Source organism: Armigeres subalbatus, chromosome 1, assembly GCF_024139115.2.
Source record: "Armigeres subalbatus isolate Guangzhou_Male chromosome 1, GZ_Asu_2, whole genome shotgun sequence".
Classification (NCBI taxonomy): Eukaryota; Metazoa; Arthropoda; class Insecta; order Diptera; family Culicidae; genus Armigeres; species Armigeres subalbatus.
Genome location: NC_085139.1, coordinates 42,372,534 through 42,396,690, shown reverse-complemented (window position 1 = coordinate 42,396,690; position 24,157 = coordinate 42,372,534). Strand labels below are relative to the sequence as shown.

Below are 24,157 nucleotides of genomic sequence, written 5' to 3'. Positions count from 1 at the left end.
ATAATGTTTCTTAATGAGATGTCTTACATACATAGTACTTACTGCTAGTTATATATGCAATGCATACAGCCAGAGTTCCATTGTTATTTGACTGCCCGTCCATTTATCATTCGTGTGCCCCGTTGACATCGTGCATCGTTGACCCGTATAATTGGACCCATGTTGAAACAATATTTGGCCTGTTTGTTATTTTTTCATCATCTTGCTTTTGCTTACTCCTTCCCGCAGAAAATCACTCATATTTGCTTCCGTAGACGGGAAATATGTGCTGAGCATGGCTGGTGGTTCCAACATGTGTTATGTATAGTCGTTCTGTACACCATTTGTCGGAACCGCAGCCCGTCCACTGCAGTGAATTATGCAATTTTTGGAATGTTCTAAAACCGTGTGACCAACAAAAGATGGCCGCATCAAGGATTTCGTCGACGAGGCGAGCATGGAATATGCGCTGCGGTCCGAATCGGTGATGAAAATGATGATGGATGAGGACAGTGCGGCAGCGAAGCGGTTTCACGTGAACACACGATGCCATCACCCGGCGCTGTATGCAAACATCACTGTGCTTTATAGACGAATCCAAGTAAAAATAAGAAGAAGACACACGACGGTGTTAACTTTGACAGATCCTACAGCACAGCATAGGAAGATCATTTTAAAATGCTTATAATAAATTCTAGACAAATTGTAATTAAAATCTGATTGATGTATGATACGGAAAAAGTTCCGAACTGTATGATAGATACATTTTTGGAAAATATTCAAAAAATTGAGATAAGCTTCTAAATATGTAATTCAGAACTTTTTCCGTATCGTACATCAATCAGATTTTAATTACAATTTGTCTAGAATTTATTATAAGCATTTTAAAATGATCTTCCTATGCTGTGCTGTAGGATCTGTCAAAGTTAACACCGTCGTGTGTCTTCTTCTTATTTTTACTTGGATTCGTCTATTTGGATCGCCGCTCTGATGGTCGCAGAATGTGTGCACTTTTCACCGTCATCATCGTCGTTCTTCGATGTTCTTGCAATGTAAATGGTGCTAATGTACTATGGGAACCTACTTGGTAATAGATGGCTAACAATGTATCCGTTCATCGGCAATAGGCCATTTACAAAATTGAATGTTTTGGGAGAAAATACTTCAAAGAAGGAAAATCGTTGCCAAATTCTGTGATGATCCTTAGTTGTCCGTAAGTTTTTCTGGTAAAATGTTAACAACCTTGCAAACTCGTTGCCATTTTTGGAAATAAAAAAAATAGAAACATACAAACATACGCCACCATGCCCGGTCGACTCCATCCCATGCTCCTAATATCCTCCAAAAATCTGAACCGATTTGCTAAAAACTGTCTGAGCACAAACCGTTTTAAGATTGCACGATAAGTTTTTTTTATTCGGAGCTTGAAATATTCATCTTCATGAAGCTACTTCGGTCCGAATTTCGACAAACATCGCATGAATATTCAAAACATAGAATTACATAGTCAGACGACTACACCACCAACTCATTCATTCGACTGTCACTGAGTGTCAGGCATCACGCCGAAAGCCATTTTAGCCGGCGGTGGCGTGAATCGGTGTGTAGATTTTCTTACATTAGTTTCTAAAAGATTTTTTTCTGCATTTTTTCAGAATGATTTTAAAACTTCAACGGGAGAATCTTTTGAATTTCGTCGGAAAAATTTGATGAACTTCTCCCGAAAATACTTTGAGCTTCTCCAAAATATACATTTGGAAATTATGTTTGGATTTCAACTACCATGGCAACTACTTTCAAGTTTTGAGAATTCTTTGGTATTTTCAAGGAAGCACTTTGGAATTTCAAAGAAAAATTGAAATCGAATCAAGTACGAGACACTGAAGACGGCCTTATTGTTGAGGTCAAAATACGTATCTGCCAAAGGTACAATAAAGTAGTGGAATTTAATGGAATATGTAGTACAAACTTGTCTTATGACAAGTGAAGAAAAATTGTTTGGTATTTTCGTCGGAAATTCTTCAGAATTTTCACAAAAAAATGATTCAAGTTTCTACAGGAAAATGTTCGGAAAATCCTCGGAAAGTTTCTGTCGAGGTTTCTTCGAAATTTATATAGATTTCTACAGATAGTTTGTATCATTCTTAAGAATTCGGAAAATTTAAAAAAAAAGAGGAAGGGTTGTTTGGCCGAAAATCATTTGGCGGAAAGCCATTTGGTCGAAAAATGCTTTAAGTCGAAAATCATCAAGCCGAATTTTACAACGAAAACAGTTTTTACATTTAGCCAAAGCGACATACGGTCGAATTGGTAATTTGACCGAAAAAGCACTCTTCCCTAACACGTTGTTTGGCTGAAATGGTCGTTTGATCGAATAGGTTATAAGACCGACTGTTTGGCCGAAATGGTTGTTTGACAGAAAGGGCCATTTTGCCAAAAATGTCATTTGGTCCAACAGACAAATATTTATTACCGAACGGTTAACATTATCAATAATACCCACCCGTTTGGCCAAATAACATTCGTACTACATTTTGATTAATTCGGCCGAACACCTTTCGGCCAAATCACCCTACGTTTCGTTTAGCCGAAAGCCTTTCGGTGAAAAGCCATTTATTCGATTGCTACTTGGTTGAATAACACGTTATTTATCCAAATTCCATTAGGTCGAAATAAAAGTTTGACCGAAACGGTGTTAGGTCGAGAATGGTTTGACCGAAAATGGCATTTGGCCGCAAACGACAAACTGCCAAAATTGTTTGCCCTGACCAAAAATGTCATTTGCCTGAAATGGTCGTTTGGTCGAAAAAGTCATTTGACCGATTAGATCGTAGAAATGGTCGTTTGACAGAAAGAACCATTTGGCCCAAAGTGTCCTTTCGACAAAACAACCATTCGAGTCAAATGATCTTTTCTGCCAAATGACCTATTCGGTCAAACGAATTTTTTTTGGAAAAAATGAACAATTCAACCGAACGTAAATTTCGGCCGAATGGCCATTTTGGCTCAATAACCTTTTCTTCCACACGACCATTTCAGCCAATTGAGCTATTCGCCAACTGTTTTTTTTTTCAGCCAAACGAACTGATCGACCAAATAACATTTTCGGCAAAATCATTTTAAACTAGGTGGGCTTCAGTCAAACAACTTTCAGCCTTACCAACAAACAATTTTAGTTATATAAGCTATAGAGGATTATTTTTGGTCATATAAGCGCTTTTGCCACTTCCAATGTTTGCTGGGTTATGACCTTCGGCAAAATGGCTTTCTGCCAAATGATTTTTTTCCGTTCAAAAATTCTATTTGAACAACAAACTTTTTGGATTTCAACGGGAAATCATTCGAAATTTGCACTCGAGGTTTTTCTTAGTTTTCACGGAGAGATTGTCAAAATTTCAACAGGAAATTGTATGGAACTTTTAAGAAAATCAAAATATTTCCACGAACATATCTCTGGAGTTCTCACATGCTGTTCTAGGTATCAATCGGAAAAATCTACGGAAATTACACTGAATCTTCGGAATTTTCACGAAAAATTCTGCAGATTTCTTCAAATTTGAATCGGCTTAATAAAGGCTTCTAATAATAAGGCTTCTAAAGAAAGTTATGAATAAATTAGTCAAATGACATGCAGATGACATTTTACAAGCCTGGCTGCATGTGTGTCTGCTAATCATCTGTATGATCTCGGTTTCTTCCTCAGTGAAGAACCGAATATCGTGAAATAAAAAAAAACACGCTAGTTCACCTTTGAAGGTTGGAGAGTGATTGCAGGATGGTTAGGGTAGGGTAGGGTTAGGAAATTTTTAATTAGCCAGAGGGTTTTCTTTGTGGTAAATGTACAAGTGAATAATAACAATTTCGTTTTGTTTAAGGACATAGTTGGAAGAGCACTAAGATGGCAGTCAATATGGCACCGAACCTTCTATGGGTCAACCCCACACCTCCCGCACTCCTCTCCCACCAACATTCGAATTCATCGAACGGCTTCGACCAAAAGTTTAATATTCAAATTACTAACCTGTTCACAGCATATTTATTCACTTCCCGTGATAATGAACATGTTTATCCAAAGAGTCCTATGTATTTCGGCTCGAATAATATTCTAAATCAGCAGTTTCGTGCCAATTTATTAGCCGTTCGCGATTTGGTGGGTTTTTCACTGCACTTCACTTCTTCTCAAAGGGCACTGAAAAAATCAAGTTTTTACTCACTTCTCCGCACATGAGCAGCCCGAAATGTTGATGGAATGCAAATTAAACATCACTTTTCGAAATCAGTCACTTGTTTAAACCGAAAACTTAATTATTTTTGCCCGAAAAAAAACGATTAAAAACTGATCGCGGAGCGAATGTCAACAACGGCACCGGCAGTAGCAAACTAATAATTAGGGTGGTTCAAAAAATAATTTTGCCCCGCCACGCTTAGTCGAATATGATTTATAGTTTGGGTGTCATTCGATGGTTTGGGCTGGTTTGAATAGAAGATTACCGTGCACTGGTCGTTTCAGGTTTGTATGACAGTTGATATGGCGAGCTTGAATTTAATATTATTCTGATTCTGGCACTTCATCATTGGGCGATGGCGAGGGGGAGACCATATGACTGGATGAAATATTCAAGAGTTTTGACTCCATAGACAATCCATATTGAATGGTCGTTCCAATAGTTGGGAGTCGATTTTAATTGAGGTTGCGAATCTTTAGTATGATAATTGGGCTTCTCAGAAGGCATCAGTGAAACATGCAATTCAACAAAATATGTACCCAGAATTTGTCAGTGATATCTATCGTACCCGGGGCAGATACTTCTAGTCTAGTCTAGTCTACACTATCGCACCAGGGGCAGATGCTTCAAACAAAAAGTGTGACATGGGGGTGAGTAAAATGCTATTTTTGCGTTACGAAATCAATGGATCTTTCCTGCGATGCGGTTTTCGTTCAGTGAAGTCTCTGGAATGTTGGGGGACTGTGGGTTTTCTTTTCGCCAGCGTTTGGAGGGGAGGCAGCGTAATAAAAGGTTCAGTTTCCCATACTAGTTTTCATATAAACTTGAACCGGCTTGCGCTCAACCAGTTTTTGTTCAAATCGGTTTTTGGAGGACACTTGGAGCATGGGACGGAATCGAGTGAGCATGGTGGTGCTGGCTCGTTTTTGAACCACCCTACTAATATTCTTTGTTTTTTTATAAATACGACACCAATACTACTACAGTAAATGACAGTTTTTATTGTATCAATACTTTCAAAGCTTTGTTTTGGTACTCAACCCACCTTCACCTTAATTTTGTCCACTAGGGATTGCTAGGTTCCATTATTTAGATGAGTATTTATTTCGTTGCAGGAGCTGGTTGTCTGTAAATCGGTGTCCGAAGTAGGTATCGTTTTGAGTGATCATATCGTCAGATTTGATTAAACATATTAATGAAAAATGAAAAAAATCGTTGGCAATTTGGGCAGCTTGAAAGATGGTTTAAGAGCCAGTTCGCGAGAAGCGCGACCCCCATTCCAAGGGAGGTTGCAACGATGTTCTCCGGTTTCGATGAAATTTTCAGAGCTTGTTCATATATGTAAGAGAAGACATTTTTATACCGAAGTTGGATTTTTATCCAGATACAAGCAACTTTCCCAACTTCGGAAATAGTGCGCTGGATTCGCCTAAAGATGCGCTAAACAACGCATCAATTAGTTTGACAGATAAAACTTCGGAAGAAAGTTCGGTTCGGAAGTCCCGACTTCCGAATTCTAACTTGGTGCTACGCCGACAATATGTTGATGTTTTCCGATATGGTAGAAACTGTCCAAACTTTTTTGTCTAAGTAGAAATTAAAAATCAAGATTTTTCATTAGGGGAGTGTAGGGTATATAGTCCTTTAAATTTTCTACAGAAGTAAAATAGGACCAAAATAAGTGCCTTAAATATTAGCGCGTCTTTCGCAAACTGAAACAAAAATGAACGGATTCGGCGAAAGTGCTTGTTGATATTTTTTGAATAAGCTACAATTACTTTGGGTACCGGTACTGATGTTGCTTTTACAACTATGCGAAAAATAAACAATTATTCTTTTTATTATTTTTTCGCCACACGTTGGAGTACAAAAGTAAGCATGCTGCGACCGTAAAGCATCGTCTCGGTTCAGCATGTGCCAAGATAAAACTTACGTCACATGTTTACATTCAAACTGAATGTTTACATGCGTGCTGAGCCTGCCTTGTTTTTTGTATGCCGTGTCCGAGGCTTGCCCACGCACCCATGGAGAACTCCTGTCATCATATATCGCTCCGGCCATTTGGGGCCTCACAACCCTCTGCTCCATTCAATGCTTCGCATCAGCTACCGGGAACCCCCGGCTCGGGAAGCGGCTATCCCGTCCAATGTTTGCCAGTGCATCCGTGAACTCGTTTACCTGAATGCTGCAGTGTCGGGGGATCCACATGAGGATAAAATTACTGTTGGCGACCGCTTTGATTACCTCAGGGCAGGCAGCACATAGGCAGAGTCAGGGGCGTTTAGTTGGCGCTTCGCTCTTGGTCGGGGCATGATCTGAAAGATGAAGTGGTTTGGTAGACGGTATGAAGCTTATTAAACGACACCGATGCCGACCCTACCTTCGGCTTTTGATCCAACTGTGGAAATGATTTTGAAGCCCGGGTATTTGTTCGAGTTCGGGTCGTTGAATAGGGTCTAAGCCAGGGCCCAGATTCTTGAGCCTTGATTTGAGGACTAAAGGGCTGCTCCTCCGATAGCCTTTTGGTCCTAAGCGACGGTGGTCGGAAATCCGAAAATCGTTTCTGGTACAGGTACAGCTGAGTGTATTGTTCGTGTGTTCATTTCTGATCCTTTATCGGGAGATAGATTTAAGCATGTTGATCCTGATGGAGCAACCACTCCGAATTCAATTCGCGGAATGTCGCCTGTCGATTTTGATGGCCAGGATTCTAACGGTCTTTCTGGTGGAAATGACGGAACCATCGATGGTGGCTGAGGAGGGAGACAATAGTTCAAATCACAGACGTGTGTTCTGATGCATTTTTCTGCCAACAATTGGTATCCGATGGGCTTAGAGCGTCGCTTCCCCTGGATGCAACCAATCCGCCTTCACAGTTCGGTTGTGGATTTTGCTTCAAGAAAGTTGCTCCAAGTCTTTTCTTTCACCTCCCTGATGGTATGTTGGAACTCGTTTCTGGCTGTTTGGTGGAAGGACGGTTAGCTCCGAACCATCTTGCGGAAGGCGTTTCATTGCCCTTTTTAGAGTGCTTTGCGTCGGTTTTTTACGGATTGTTTTGTATTGTCGCTCAATCAATGGAGCGTCCCTCTCCCGGGGTTGCGCTGGTTTTGGATATACTGTTCCTTGCTGCCAGGAGAATGGTATCATGTACCACAGCAGCAGACTCACAAGCAAGCTCGAGGCAAGTATGACGTAGATCGTTGACAACACGTTGCCCCAGGGGACGAGGGTGAGCCATTATTCAGGATGGTGAGGCCGGACTCGATGGCTGCGTTGGACACTATGTTTCCTCTGCACTGTAGTGGCTACCCAGGCCTAGTAGCAGCTGTTGACGTCACTAAAAATCAACGCTGGGGTGTGTAGATCTTTGAGCACTCTCGAGTTCTCAGAAGATTGGGTATTTTACCGTTCAGGATATATGGAAGCGATTTTAACTGCAAGATTCTGGTAATATTGGTAGAATACCGGTAGTTGTGAAAATTTCAGAAATAAAAAAAAACTTTTGATTTGGACTTTTGGGTGAAAAACAATATTTATGGACAAGCTTCAAATGCTAAAATCAAGTACCCGTAATGCTTGGTAGACACCTTTACGTGGTGTGTTACGGGGTAAGATCTACCACGGTTACATTGCCAGCTATAGGCAAATCCTGACCCAACGATTACCTTCCTCATTATCCAACTCCGTGGTACTTATGAGGGTGTCGCTAAGTCGGTGGCCTCTCGTTAAGTAAGTACTGCATCAACACTTCCTTTCTCCACGGATACAAATTTCATCCATTTGCTTCAAAAATAAACATGTTTATTTCCAAAATGGTAATATGTTTGAATCAAACATATTTATTTTCAAAACCAAATTGAATTCCTGTTTGTTTTATACATACACTAGTGGACAGCCCCTCGCTCGCTCTTGCAAAAGTAAACAAAAACTCGAGTTCGGATCGGATCCGATCGGAAGTCAGCAGAGGAGCAGGAGCAAAAGTAGAGTAGAAGCATATGTTTTCTTGCTTCCAAATTGAGGATAGGGATGTTTTTCAGGTACAGAAAGGTAAGTAAATGAAATATGAATGTTTGGAATTGTGAAATCTGGTAGTCAAATGCTACCAGAATATGAAAATTGGTAGAATTGATAAGAAAATATTATGAGGGGTCGAACCAAAACAATAATATCCATGTTTGCTTCAAACATTTAGCTGGTTAAAACAACTTGAAACGCACATTTGATTCAATAAAAAGTTTTTGTTCGCTTCAAATGCAACAATATGTTTGTTCCAAACAGATTTATTTTTGATGCCAGAACAAACTGAATTTATGTTTGGATTAACCTAGAATATGTTTGTTTTTAACGTAGTTTTTTCTGCGTGTCTCCCTAGTTACGGTGAAGATGGGCGTGGCCAGGAGTAGTAATCCTCATGCTTTTGTTATTTTTGTTTAAGACTGGAATCAAGGACCACTCCCCTTCTTGATTTCTGATAGCATTCTAGATAAGGATCTCAAAAGTAAAACATGAGTATCACTAGTGTCCAATCTACGAATTACACCGTAACCATGCTAATGCTAATGCTAATGCTAAGCTTCAAATGCTAAAATCAATGCTTGTTGCTGCTGAGAATCTAGTCCCTCTCTAGTTCCATCGAAGTTGGAAAAATGGTTTCTAGAGCGTCGAAAATCAGTGTCAAGTACTTGCCCTTAATCCCATCAGATCCATAGTAAGAGAATTCTTTATGGATTGCTTGGAAGGATTCTGGCATCAACATAGTTGTTCTGCTGCAGTCTCTTCACGAATTGTTCTTCAAGAACGCTTCAGGACATGCCACAGTAAAGTGACGAGTTGTAGTATCTTCATTGCGCACGACGTTAGTTTTCATCGTGCAACCAAATCATCATGTCGACATCGAAGAACGAATACTTCATACCATTAATCTTCAAGCGACAGCTGCCATGCGAAAAATTATTCTTTGTAATAATGGATTTGAAGTATCGTGTTGAAAGCGTTGTAAATGTCATCGATACATTTATGTTGCCAAATTTCTTACTATTTGTTTATTTGAGACGGCATTATGTTTTCATCCAGTCTGTCTATATAATGACGTGAAATCAACTACGTGAAGAAGTGACGATGAAAATCGTCATAACTTTTAGCCGCGCGACTATCTTCATGGTAGGCCTGCACGAAGAAATCGAATAGGTGTTGCGTCGTACAATGTTATGACGAAGACTGTAGTTTTTTCGCCTTTTTCATACGACGAGAATGACTATTGTCAGCCCCGCTTCAAGATCTCATCCGCTGGCTTATTCAAAGTAGTTCTGGATTTTTGAGGAAATGCAAAAACCGTTTCTGGTCGATTGATTTACGGCAGGATTATCAAAAAAGCAAATAGATCGGCGTATTCTGATCGTCGCTCTATGATTTGTTATATGAGAGCTTCGAATAAGTTGGCGAGAATTTCTGTGGCTTGATTTGAGTCAAAGAAGAAAAAATAGTTACCATTGTTAATGTTATTCAACTCAGGTGTATCGATCGTGTTTGTCTGATTCTTCTGTGGGTCGGTCAATTTACTTACAATCAGGTTTACGGTGTCCAGGTTGGGTTGGAGTTTGTTCACTGTGTCGGTGAAGTCGGTAATTTTGTGGACAAACTCCTCGATTGTGCCATTTTTTTGGCCGTCCTCAGTCGGCTTCCGACGTTTCCTTGCTGCTGCCTGTCAAAATTTTCCATTTGTTTAACTTTCCGCTTGTTTTATTCTTGCAGTCCTTCGGGTGCCCTGCCTGTTTATACTATCACTGTCAATTGTATGAGAGATCCATGAACAACCGTTCAGCGCGTATTCAGAGGAAGTTATTCAAATCATAGTAAAACTAATTGAAACAATCTCACCAAACTAATCCATTTCCGAATAATGAAATTGAGCAAGGGAAGAACGCTCCGAATATCTATGAAACTAGGCATTTTATACCTTCAAATATTCTAGACAATTCTGCTCCGATGTCATTTGTTTTTGGTACAATTTCACAACCGTGCATTTTTCAATGCGTCAATGTAATTCCGTGCAAACTGTGTGGAGACATTCAGCTGAAGCCATCCACACTTGCTTCTCCAATGCGCTCGACAATATACCTCAAATACCCTAAACATCATCCGCCTGTATTTTAAACTCCACTGCAGTTATTGTGCATCCGATAGATACCTTGATTTTAACTCAAGATCATTTAGGAAAACCTTGAACATCGCATGTTCTAAGAAATTTGCATTATATACTTATTGAACCGGATTGAGTGTTTACTAGATGATGAGGACAGTTATAATACTTAAAGAGCGTTATAAAATTTGGGCCCAAGTAACGTATTTTCTCTTGTTCCGGACAGCAGAACGATCGCTGTCGATCTGCCGAAATATTGTGTTCTGCATTGTGCGGCCGGTAATAAAGTTAATCAGTTCAGTGCGTGTTTTTTTCGGAGTAGCTATCGAGCAAGCATTGTGAAATGCGTGTTTTAGTCGTCGCGAAGTAGTTAAGATATCGAATCAGTTTTCGGAAAAATACGTAAGACACGCGTTGCTTTTCCGTTTTTGTATCATCATGAATATGGCGTCGTTCAAATGAAATAATTAAGCGACTAACCAAGGCGATTTCCAATATATTTCCTTCCCAACTAACATACTATTCCTTTCCAGTGTGCTCATGGAGATGCAGAGGATTCCTCGGTCTTTTGTAACAATGAGTGTCGAACTAATTTTCCTCCCATTATCCTAATTGACTATGAGGACGTGGCCGGCATCGTTCTTCTTCTTCTTCTTCTTATTGGTATTGCATCCCCACACTGGACTAGCAGGGACTATGTCCAAGGGCTTGACGATCCCTCCCCAGACCATCTGCGAGTTGTGGCGCCTGCCTAGGATGTGGTGGGGTTTGACAGTGGGCCCTGTTAAACCTCTAAAAAAAGCTGCATGAATCCGCAAGTAGGCTCCGCCAAAGCGACCGTGTGCCGCTCAAAGCGCACAAGCCCAAGTCCTGGTGTTAGGTGGGACGCTAAACAGCCCTGACACGACGGCCCTCCGACGAGACAGGAGGTTTGCGCAGGCCCAATAAGCCGCCTTTAAAACAACCATTACGAACAACATAGAAGATAATACGACTCGATACAATCGGCAACGACCTGGGCGACGAATAAAGGATCACGATTGGAAGCTTGGAACATGGAACTGCAAGTCGCTTGGCTTCGCAGGTTGCGACAGGATAATCTACGATGAATTACATCCCCGCAACTTCGATGTCGTAGCGCTGCAGGAAATCTGCTGGACAGGACAGAAAGTGTGGAAAAGCGGGCATCGAGCGGCTACCTTCTACCAAAGCTGTGGCACCACCAACGAGCTGGGAACCGGCTTCATAGTGCTGGGAAAGATGCGCCAACGCGTGATTGGGTGGCAGCCAATCAACGCAAGGATGTGCAAGCTGAGGATAAAAGGCCGTTTCTTCAACTATAGCATCATCAACGTGCACTGCCCACACGAAGGGAGATCCGACGACGAGAAAGAAGCGTTCTATGCGCAGCTGGAGCAGACATACGATGGATGCCCACTGCGGGACGTCAAAATCGTTATCGGTGACATGAACGCTCAGGTAGGAAGGGAGGAAATGTATAGACCGGTCATCGGACCGGATAGTCTGCATACCGTATCGAACGACAACGGCCAACGATGCATAAACTTTGCAGCCTCCCGCGGAATGGTAGTCCGAAGCACTTTCTTCCCCGTAAGAATATCCACAAGGCCACATGGAAATCACCTAATCAAGTAACGGAAAACCAAATCGACCACGTTCTAATCGACGGTAAATTCTTCTCCGACATCACGAACGTACGCACTTACCGCAGTGCGAATATTGAATCCGACCACTACCTCGTCGCAGTATGTCTGCGCTCAAAACTCTCGACGGTGATCAACACGCGTCGGAGTCGTCCGCCGCGGCTAAACATTGGGCGGCTACAAGACGGTAGACTAGCCCAAGACTACGCGCAGCAGCTGGAAGTGGCACTCCCAACGGAAGAGCAGCTAGGCGCAGCATCTCTTGAAGATGGTTGGAGAGATATTCGATCCGCCATTGGCACCGCAACCGCTGCACTAGGCACGGTGGCTCCGGATCAGAGAAACGACTGGTATGACGGCGAATGTGAGCAGTTAGTTGAGGAGAAGAATGCAGCATGGGCGAGATTGCTGCAACACCGCACGAGGGCGAACGAGGCACGATACAAACGGGCGCGGAACAGACAAAACTCGATTTTCCGGAGGAAAAAGCGCCAGCAGGAAGATCGAGACCGTAAAGAGACGGAGGAACTGTACCGCGCTAATAACGCACGAAAGTTTTATGAGAAGTTGAACCGTTCACGTAAGGGCCACGTGCCACAGCCCGATATGTGTAAGGACATAAACGGGAACCTTCTTACGAACGAGCGTGAGGTGATCCAAAGGTGGCGGCAGCACTACGAAGAGCACCTGAATGGTGATATGGCAGACAACGGTGGCGGTATGGTAATGAACCTAGGAGCACGCGCGCAGGACATGCGACTTCCGGCTCCGAATCTCCAGGAAATCCAGGAGGAGATCGGCCGGCTGAAAACAACAAAGCCCCTGGAGTTGACCAACTACCAGGAGAGCTGTTTAAACACGGTGGTGAAGCACTGGCTAGAGCGCTGCACTGGGTGATTACCAAGGTTTGGGAGGATGAGGTTCTGCCGCAGGAGTGGATGGAAGGTGTCGTGTGTCCCATCTACAAAAAGGGCGATAAGCTGGATTGTAGCAACTACCGCGCAATCACATTGCTGAACGCCGCCTACAAGGTACTCTCCCAAATTTTATGCCGTCGACTAACACCAATTGCAAGAGAGTTCGTGGGGCAGTACCAGGCGGGATTTATGGGTGAACGCTCTACCACAGACCAGGTGTTCGCCATACGTCAGGTATTGCAGAAATGCCGCGAATACAACGTGCCCACACATCATCTATTTATCGACTTCAAAGCCGCATATGATACAATCGATCGGGACCAGCTATGGCAGCTAATGCACGAAAACGGATTTCCGGATAAACTGATACGGTTGATCAAGGCGACGATGGATCGGGTGATGTGCGTAGTTCGAGTTTCAGGGGCATTCTCGAGTCCCTTCGAAACCCGTAGAGGGTTACGGCAAGGTGATGGTCTTTCGTGTCTGCTATTCAACATCGCTTTGGAGGAGTAATACGAAGGGCAGGGATTGACACGAGTGGTACGATTTTCACGAAGTCCGTCCAGTTATTTGGCTTCGCCGACGACATTGATATCATGGCACGTAACTTTGAGAGGATGGAGGAAGCCTACATCAGACTGAAAAGCGAAGCTAAACGGATTGGACTAGTCATCAACACGTCGAAGACGAAGTACATGATAGGAAGAGGCTCAAGAGAGGTCAATGTGAGCCACCCACCACGAGTTTCTATCGGTGGTGACGAAATCGAGGTGGTTGAAGAATTCGTGTACTTGGGCTCACTGGTGACCGCCGATAACGATACCAGCAGAGAAATTCGGAGACGCATAGTGGCTGGAAATCGTACGTACTTTGGACTCCGCAAGACGCTCCGATCGAATAGAGTTCGCCGCCGTACCAAACTGACTATCTACAAAACGCTTATAAGACCGGTAGTTCTCTACGGACACGAGACCTGGACGATGCTCGTGGAGGACCAACGCGCACTGGGAGTTTTCGAAAGGAAAGTGTTGCGTACCATCTATGGTGGGGTGCAGATGGCGGACGGTACGTGGAGGAGGCGAATGAACCACGAGTTGCATCAGCTGTTGGGAGAACCATCCATCGTTCACACCGCAAAAATCGGAAGACTGCGGTGGGCCGGGCACAGCCAGAATGTCGGACAGTAATCCGGTGAAAATGGTTCTCGACAACGATCCGACGGGAACAAGAAGGCGAGGTGCACAGCGGGCAAGGTGGATCGATCAGGTGGAGGACGACTTGCGGACCCTCCGCAGACTGCGTGGTTGGCGAAGTGCAGCCTTGAACCGAGCTGAATGGAGAAGTCTTTTATGTGCAGCACAGGCCACTCCGGCCTTAGTCTGATGATAAATAAAAAATCCCCACACTGGAACAGAGTCGCCTCACAGCTGTGAGCTGTGCATTATTTGTTGTTTCTCGGCCAATCACGACTAGCAACTACTTTGAGTACAGTCAATCAAGCTAAGCTAAGCTCATTTAGCACTTGTGACGCTTGTGAAATTAAGAAATGAAATCCTGAACTGATACATCTTTTATGAGTTGGTTGATTCTGTAGATCACATGCACTGAACTCCAGATCGTTCTGGAGAACCATAAAGGGCCTGTAGTAGCTTGTAAAAGTAATGAATGCAATCCTATCAGCTCAACAGACCTGCTGGGATGTTAAGCGATGCACGAATATACCGTTTAGGACTTGCTTGATTGGGTAGATCACATGTTTTGAACTCCAGGATGTTTTAAAGATCCTGAAATGGTTTACGTGAAATGGTTACAAAACTTATGTTTTATGATCACACGGATATTTTTGGGCATACATCTCGATTTTGGCCATTTTTTTTTCTCTCGAGCATACATACTCCAGAACAATTTGGAGAGCCTAGAACATAAAAAAAATATTTAAATAACTTTTTTGTTCTTACTACACTAGTTTTGGCCGGATCTAGTGAAAACCCCCAAATTTGTACGTCTAATCTGCATAAAAAAATCTTTCTCAAAGGGTTAAATCAAATTCAGTACTTTAATTATAACTTTTCTTGCCGGGGAAGGGCCGTTTGGCTGAATACCGTTCGGCCGAATGCCGCTAGGCCGAAAGTTGTTTGGCCGAACAGAAGTCATTTGGCCGAAAGGGTCGTTTGGCCGAAAGGGTCATTTGGCCGAAAGGGTCGTTTGGCCGGAAGGGTCATTTGGCTGAAAGGGTCATTTGGCCCAAAGGGTCATTTGCCCGAAAGGGTTATAGGCCGAAACGGTAATTTGGCCGAATAGGACATTTGGCCGAATAAGACATTTGGCCGAATAAGTCATTTGGCCGAATACGACATTTGACCGAAAAGGTCATTGGAAAAGTGAGAAATTAGGAGACGTCTCACTACTCTCTTCTTATTTCTCACTGCTCACTGTGAGGAGTAAGAAGTGAGACGTCTCACTTTTTACCTACCTGGATACCTGGTTGGATACAGCGTCGATACACCAATGCCTGGCGTATTGTAGGGCTTCATATTCGTCGGTCTTGGGCGATGTTCCTCCAGTTTTTTTTACTCTTCATTTTTCTCTTCTCAGCGCTAAGTGAATAGTAAGACGTCTCACTAATCATTATTCACTTCGCGCTTCTCACTTTCTACACTTAGGAGTGTAGGTCACTCCAAATTTCTCTGCGAAAAATGAGAAGTGCAAAGTGGGTAGTGAGACGTCTCACTATTCGCTTAGCGCTTCTCATTTTTTACACCGTTAGTGAGACGTCTCACTTCTCACTGTAAAAAGTGAGTAGTGTAAAGTGGGTAGTGAGACGTCTCACTACCTACTTCATACTTCTCTCTTTTTACAGTGAGAAGTGAGAAATGAGGAGTGAGAATTGAGACGTCTCTCTTCTCACTCCTAATTTCTCACTTTTCAAATGACCTATTCGGTCAAATGTTCTAATAGGCCAAATGACCAAATGTCTCATTCGGCCAAATGTCCTATTCGGCCAAACGAACCTTTCGGCCAAATAACCCTTTCGGCCAAATGACCCTTTCGGCTTAATGACTCTTGCGGCCTAATGACTCTTTCGGCCAAATGACCTTTTCGGCCAAATGACCCTTTCGCTCGGATGACCCTTTCGGCCAAACGACCCGTTCAGCCAAATGACTTTCGGCCTAATGGTTTTCTTCGGCCTACTGACATTCGGCCAAATGGCTTTCGGTCGAATGGGTTTTGGTCAAACTACCCTTTCCCTTTATTGCCAGTATCAAATCGTTTTGCAACAAAGACGATCTGTTCCCTTAAAGAATTTCCTATGTTGGTAACGTGTTCGTATATTTTTAGAGCTCAATGGACAACATTGCGGAACAGTTTTTCACAAATGATACTGTTTAAATAGCAATTTTCATACAAAATAACTAAAAATGTAGGAAATTTATTAAAATATCAAATATGGTCGTTTAAGCCTAACACCTATTCAAATTACGCTTTTTTTAAAATAATAATTATTGTGTCAAATATGATTGAGTGTATGGAAAGAAAAAATGAAAATTGAATGTATGGAAATTAGCATCAAGTTACTCTTTATCATGATATTCATTGTCATAAATGGCGTTATTCAAATAGGCTATAAGTAAGCAAAAAAGTCAAAATTTGAATCACTCACCATTTGTTTTATCCATCTCGATTCCCATAGTGCATCAACGGTGCAACGATGCAACGGTGCACGATGGCTGGCTTTGTTTTATTATGTGTTAGGTCTTTGAACCATCCTCGAGGGTGCGAACAGCAGAAGCAGCACCAGGAGCAGCGAGCTAGATTCGTCTCCATGGAATTTAATGGAACGTGTCGTGTGTATATTTATTTGTTGCTTCTTTTTTTGACTTGTAAACTTCTATTGAATTGAGCGAAATGAAGACTACTAGGGTCAGGCAAATTGGTGCTCGTTAGATGCAATTAGATTTACGGCTTAGCTGCGGCTGTGATCGCTCGTATTTGGTTTAGATTTAATGAATGAGTCGAGCGAGATTTATGACGAAGGTACAAACTTCAGGTCCTCACAGAACTGAAAAGATACAGCCACTGTAGGAACATTGCGGCCGAGTGTTGATAGTTGAAGAAGGCATCATGGAATTGATTGTTTCAAAAGAGCAAGAGACATGTGGTTGAACTTGTCTTATATTATTATACGATATGAACTTTAGTTTCACTATCAAAACCATAACATATTCTTATAGTTTTGTTATTGCTTTTCTTTCAGACCTGACTCCATCCTTTGAAATAATATTTGATTGAAAAATTGATAGTGATAAAACTCAATGATTATATCCAATACATTTGGTTGCTCTGAACTTCTTGAAAATAGTGTGTCATCGCACGTACATCTTCTCAATTCATCAAACTGAATCGAATATTAAACGTTCCATAGAAAGTTTTTATTTTTAAAGAAAGTGATGACTTTCAGAAAAATCCATTCGCATGACTAGTTTCAAATGGAACTAGAATCGGAAAGGATATGAACAAAAAAAAGTTTTTGATTGGCTCTGGTTAAATGAAAATAAATGGGGATAAAACTTCCCATTCGTATACTTTGGGGATATCGTATTGCAAAGCAAACATACAAACATACATACATACATGTATATAGAACGATATCATGTTCATCACTATTTTTGAAGTTACAGGTGCGAGCTATTGTTAGCTGACGCGAGCTTAGGTTGGTGGATTATGCTTTACCGAAAACAAAGGCACATTCACATATCGAATAACGCTATCCAAGCCCAGCATCCATCTAAGCGCAAGACAGCTCAATCAATAGAGCTCCAAACAATATTTGATGCCAGATGCGAGAGTCAATCGAACCCAATTTCTATTGAACGTCTGCGGAACGAAAGTTGAAAGTTGAACCTTACCAGTGAATTGCTCAATTGCCAACCATATGAAGTGCCCTTCGGTTACTCTGCTCAATGGCATACCTGGGTCTCAGTAAAAACAACAACCACATCCAGAAGAATCCACCTCGCAGTAATCGCCTCCTTTCTCATACATTCTGAATTCATGAATTTCATGGATTCCTATCAATCAATTTCAAGATCATTGCTCAACTCCAAAATGCTGTTCACATGTTTTTTGAACATTTACAATTTAGTATCATTATTTTCGAACGCTTGTTGTTATGACCTTTTCCCTAATCGGTGTTATTGTTTTTGATCGTGAAATTTGAAACAATCAAAACTCTCTTTATTACAACTATTTCCTTTAACTGACGTTACTATCAGAAAGAATAGATCTCTCCTATAATCTAATCGATTGCCCATTTTCTAAAAGTGATCTTGTAGCCTTTCGATACACCTCCCGGGTGCGATACAGGCATAAAACCCCAACCGGTTTGGGTTAAACTGCCCAACGGCGACGCGCCGGTGTGGTACGCTTCACCTCTACGAGGAAGTCTGCTCATGAGAAGTTTTTGTTGCATTTCGTTCAAACTGCAATTCAGCAAGCAATGTGAACTGGGTGAAATTCGATCCGTGCCGCGGCGTTGCGATGGGGGATCGCGGCTGGGGGCAGTACTCTATGACGGATAGCTAGGCCATGTAAGCGGTGAGTAATTGGCATTGGGAAAGTCAACCTGTGCTTAACTGATTCTGGGTCAGCGACTACAATGTAAGTTCCCACACTAGATGGGTGACAGGTTTGAAAAGTAAAATGTGCGAAAAATATAGTTTTTGATGGCGAGGTTCCCCTACACTTACGCCACGCGACCGTTTGTCGTTTCAATTTTTTTAACGAACTTGCTAAATTTATGATGCAAGCAGGGTTGGGAAAAATAAAATTTTCGAAAAATCGAGAATGATCAAACTCACCCGCGATTTTACTTTTAAATTATCAAGTGATTAAAACTCGCCAGCGATTAAGAATCGTTCGAAAATCGTATCTTGATTTGAAGCATTTACCGTTACATTTTGAACTCTTTTTCCTCACTATCATGAAGCTATAACGCCAAATAGAAGATATAACGGGACTGTTAACAATTAGCTATTATTAGTGAAGATTAATGATTGAATGAAAATTCTGTGTTTATTATCGTTTGAGTACAAAATTTGAGAAGTTGTTGCTGGTGACAACTCGCCTACTGTTTTCACGTGAGAAGTTTTCACATGAAAATTGCAATCATGATCGTCTGATAATGATTAAGCACAACACTGGATGCAAGGATGATTCCATGCCATCGCAACAGTGTCGCGGTGCTAGTCACTCTGCTGCAGGCAATAAATCGTGCATGCAACGATTTCGCGACAGCATCGCAATGACAGAAAGTCTCGTCACGTTGTTTGACGAAAACATCAATTATGGTTACGATTAATATTACCAACAGGAGCTACAGAGAATCCTTACGGAATGCGGCTTAGCGTGCTGAAGTTTTATCTTCTTGCAGCTTTCAGACCTGAAAGAGTATCATTGGGCTTCATTGTCAATGGTACCATCTAGCTCCAAACTACTGTTTTCGATACATTTTTTCATATAAACTTTCAATGAGTTTAGCACCACCCAAACGTTGACCGATTTGGCTGAAATTTTGTCCATACCATACCATCGAAACAATTTAAAAAGTGTTCTTTGAGCCACCTTGGTGAGTATTTGTGAGTGACCTGAAATTCCTACGCCAAGAACTCCAACAATTTGTATAAAACTGGTAAAAAAAAAACTCATTCAACGATTTACATCTTAGATGCACACAAGTTGCAAATACTCCTGGAATGTACATGTACGAATTAAATTATGTCAAAACGTTATTTCTTTAATCGTGTTGTTCCGCGGAGTATAGCAGCCTTTCAACCACGAAAGTAAAAGCGTTGTTGCGATTTCATAATTGTAATTCATTATAGTAATGGTCTTTACTCAATATTGTGCTTCGGGAGGCCTAACAAAAGAAATCAAAACTGTTTAATATTAAATAAAAATGAACGTTTTTAGAGCATGGCGAAAAAGTAAATGCCTGTAAGACAAAGCATGCAACTAGAGATGGCTGCAGTCAAGGACATGTTCTTGGATCTTTGGGTGTCGAATTTTCCTCAATTAGACATCGTCACGCGTCATAAACTGTGGAAAAACTGCAAAACAATGAAATACTCGAAACGATGTTGCACGATGTGCAACATTTCAGGGATTCTGCAAACACACCAAATAGGTATTTCTTCACTACAACACACGTGTTCCCTTTCGCCCACGAATCACGATATCATAATGTTTAAACATAAATGAAAACTCTTCGCCACGCATATCGGCTGGCTAAATGGATCGAAGGAAAACAAAACAAAAAGCTAAAAGCAAATTGGGCAAACTCCACGCAAAGGTTTGTGTTATCTCCAGACCGGAAAATATGTGGGTCAAACGCCAGATGCTCGTTTGTTGTATAGCATCTCCTGGGTTCAGCTTCTTCTCCTCCGTCTCTCGTCACCAAACTGATGAGGAAACGCAGCCGCACCATGAGAGAAGCACCCAGCAGATTAGCACCTCTTCTCTTTATGGTTAGTGTGCGGTGCTGGTGCACGCGATGATGATGTTTCTTTTCTTTTCCCTTATGATTGCGCTGATCGCTTTGCGGCTGTCTTGTCTGGCAAAGTGCCGATGATTATGGAGTCTTTGGCGCTCGATGCGCCGAAGATGGTTTGGGGGTGCGCCATTCAGTAGGTAATGCTAGTAAAATTATCCGAATAAAAGTTTTTGAAAGTGAAATTTTTGCTCGTTTGATGGAATTTAAAAATTAATCTGCGGGTCTAATTTAGTGGTTTTCGGCAAATACGATCGGTACTGCTTGAACTTGTGAGTAGATTCTTTCTTGAGGAAATAAGAGCACATGAGAGTTTTCATACGTTGAGTAGTTAGTGAAGAGAGCGTCATTGTAAATTGGTGCTTTGACTAATAGAATAGAAACTAATGAGACGGCTCTCAACTTGGTGCTCAAGTTGCACTTCCCTAGTGATTGAATGAGAGCTTTTGATGCCAGCCAATACATTAATATGTGTGTCGGACACAATGATGCCCTATGCCCTGCCACATCAGACTGGATAATGCCGTGCTTTTACCGATTATGCCTTTTAAGGTCGTTGACTTTTGGTGGAGTATACTTTAGTGAATAGTACACACTCAAAAAATCGTTGGTAAAATTAAGAAAAACGTTGGTAAAATTGAGAAAACCAGTTAGTGATTTTCAGTAGAAAGTATAAAATTGTTAAAACTACAATTCCAAAATGTTACTTTGGTAGGAACATCAACAAGAGCCGAGTTTTCAAAGTAACATTTTCCTCTCAAAGCTATATGCCTGTTTTGCAGTTGAATCCACTAGTGATTCTATCAAACCAGTAGTGAGTGGTCTGCGCTTTCAATTCAAGTCAAACATGTCAAAATAATACATTACATAACTTATATTTTTGGTTGTTCGCAATACGTTTAAAAATAAAACGAACAATCGACTCGTCTGCTTGAGTGAAGAAATACGAATGAATTTATTGTCAACTCAATTATTATAGGACCAGCAAGAACCATGTCGTTGGGCATGGCTCCAATAACACCGGTGCGGAATGTGCAAGGTGTCGGTCTTCGGTTACGTCTGGTACAATGTGGCTAGCTTGGAGCTATTGGATTCGGGTTGCATTTACGTCTGTAACTGGCCCCTCCTTGAAGTCCGAAACGTCCTCGTTTCCGGTTAATTTGGCACGTTGCTTCTTATGGAGAACTTTTCTGCTCATATAAGATAAAATAGCGATTATTACGGCAAGCAGGCTGATGCTTGATAGAGACATTGACGTTAGCACGGCGGAATTTGTGCGTTTTCTTAGGGTATCCAAGTGGTGTCTATTCTTGATGTGGATTTGTTCTAAACTCATCTCAGGCTCTAGGTCTTTAATGTGGATGTCCGAACCTTCCAGTGGAACGATTGATAATTGACCTGTTTTATACCATTCTTTGTTGGTGAATACCTTTGGAAATAACTTTTAATTTGGATAGCTGTAGTATTTCAAAAATGGTTCTCAAATTATCATTAGCATTGTCTAATACAGCGGTTCTCAACCTTTTACTTGAGAAGTACCCCTTCGAACTTTTGCATTAATTGAGGTACCCCCTATGTTTTTTTGCTGTCAATGAAAATAATCGTAACTTTTAAGATATATGAAAAATTGACCTGAAAATTAACGGAATTATGGCTCTCCATAAACTTTTCTGAAATTTTCTTGTTGTTTGAAACATCCCAATTCAAATTAAGTTCATACAACGAGCATCTTACATAAGTTTTTTTTTACAATTGCAGGCTTTCGAGCGTATTGAAAGGAGGCTTCCGAGCCTCTTGAAACTAGGATTCCGCGCCTCTTCCGAGAGAACCTTCCGAGCATCTTGAAGAAAGGCTTCCGAGTCTTTTGAAATGCGGTTTTTGATCCTCTTGAAAGGAGGCTTCCGAATTCCAAACATCTTGATGGGAGGTTTTCGAGCTCTTGAAAGGAGGCTTCCAAGCTTCTGGAAAAGAGTCTTTCGAGCCTATTCAATTGCGGGTTTTGAGACCCCTGAAATGAGGCTTCGAAGTATCTTGAATAAACACTTTTTAGCCTTCCGAGTCTCTTGAATGGTGGCTTTTTAGCTACTTAAAAGGAGGCATAGGAGTATCTCGAATGGACGCTTCACATCCTCTTGAAGGAAAAAAAGAGCCTCCTAAAGCGATGCTTCAAGCCTATTGAAATGAGGCTTTCGAGTAATTCTAAAGGAGGCTTCCGAGCCTTTTAAAAGAAGGCTTCCAAGTCTGTTGAAAGGAGGCTTTCGAGTCTCTTGAAAGGAGGCTTCGGTGTATTTTGAATGAACACTTCCAATCCTCTTTAAAGAATTCTGAGCCTCTTGAAGGAAGGGTTCGAGCCTTTTGAAAAAAACAACTTCCGAACCAATCGAAAGGAGGCTTCCGAGCCTCTTGAAAAAATCCTTCCTAGCTATTTTAAGAGAACATACCGAGCCTTTTGGATGAAAGGATGGATGGGTTCAAACCACTTTCAATTTTCTGAGCCTCTTGAAAAAAGGCTATCGAGCCACTTAAAATGAGGCTTCCGAGTATATTAAAAGGACGCTTCTGAGGCTTTCGAGAGTACGGTTCCAAGCCTCCTGAAAGAAGAATTCCGAGCCTCTTTGAAGGTTGGCTTCCCAGCCTCTTGAAAGGAACATTCCGAGCATTTTAAAAGAAGAAAAAAAAGAAAGTTTTTAGAAAAAAGCTTAAAAGAAGACTTCCAACCGTTTTAAAAGATGCTTTAGAGCCTGTTGAACCCTGTCCTTTGAAAAGATCCTTCCGAGGCTTTGAAAAGAAGCAGAAAGAAAGAAAATTTATAGAGAAAAAAGCCTAAAAGGGCTTCCGGGCTTCTTGAAATAAAGTTTTCGAAACTATTAAAATTACGCTTCCGAGTCTTTTGAAAGAAGGCTTCCGAACCTTTGAAAAAAGGCTTCCGAACCTCTTGAAAGGTGTCCTCTGAGCTGCTTGGAAGGCTTCCGAAAAGCGTAGAAGGATGCTTCCAATTCCTTTGCAACGAAGCAACTGAGCTTTTCGGGAAAAAGTTTCCATATCTATCTAACGGAGGCTTCCGAATCTGTAGACTCTAGATTGTAATCAAGATCCATATTCTTAACATATTATTCAACATTCTGATCAAAACGATCAGGTAAATTGCATAGAAGATTTTTTCAATTTGTTCATTCCAGGTTTTGCCCTGCAGCCCTTCATCCATTGTACTGGTCGTGGAGGGCAGGATTCAATAGGTCATGATTTACTGATCGCCATGCATATTATGTACAAGACAAAGTTTTGAAATGAAAAATTACAAAATTATCAAAACTTTATCAATAAGTTTTGATAAAAATTGTAATTCATCCGCCATTACGCATTTTTGTCCAAGGTACCCTCTGGGCCTTGCGAAGGTACCCACAGGGGTACATGTACCCCAGGTTGAGAACCGCTGCTCTAATAGAATATTAATTTTTAGAATATCTTGTAGAATTATCAAATTATCGTTACACCTGAACTCGTTCGTGATTCAATTAATCTCGTTTAATCTGCTCATGGTTTTTTTTCCAACTGTCTGATAATCCTATTTATCCTATTTTGATGTTGGCAATTGATTTTTATTTGTTCATTGTTTTCGTTGATCAAAATTTCGTTGTTGAACTCTAACTTTCTGATAATTGCTGAAATTTTTATAAGATCACTTT

The 24,157-nt window shown here is 41.4% G+C and overlaps 1 protein-coding gene across 1 annotated transcript in view; it reads left to right on the top strand.

Moving 5' to 3' along the window:
- Positions 1 to 24,157, top strand: part of LOC134224737 (unconventional myosin heavy chain 6) — a 236,132-nt gene that overhangs the window by 154,404 nt on the left and 57,571 nt on the right. The window lies entirely within an intron of this gene.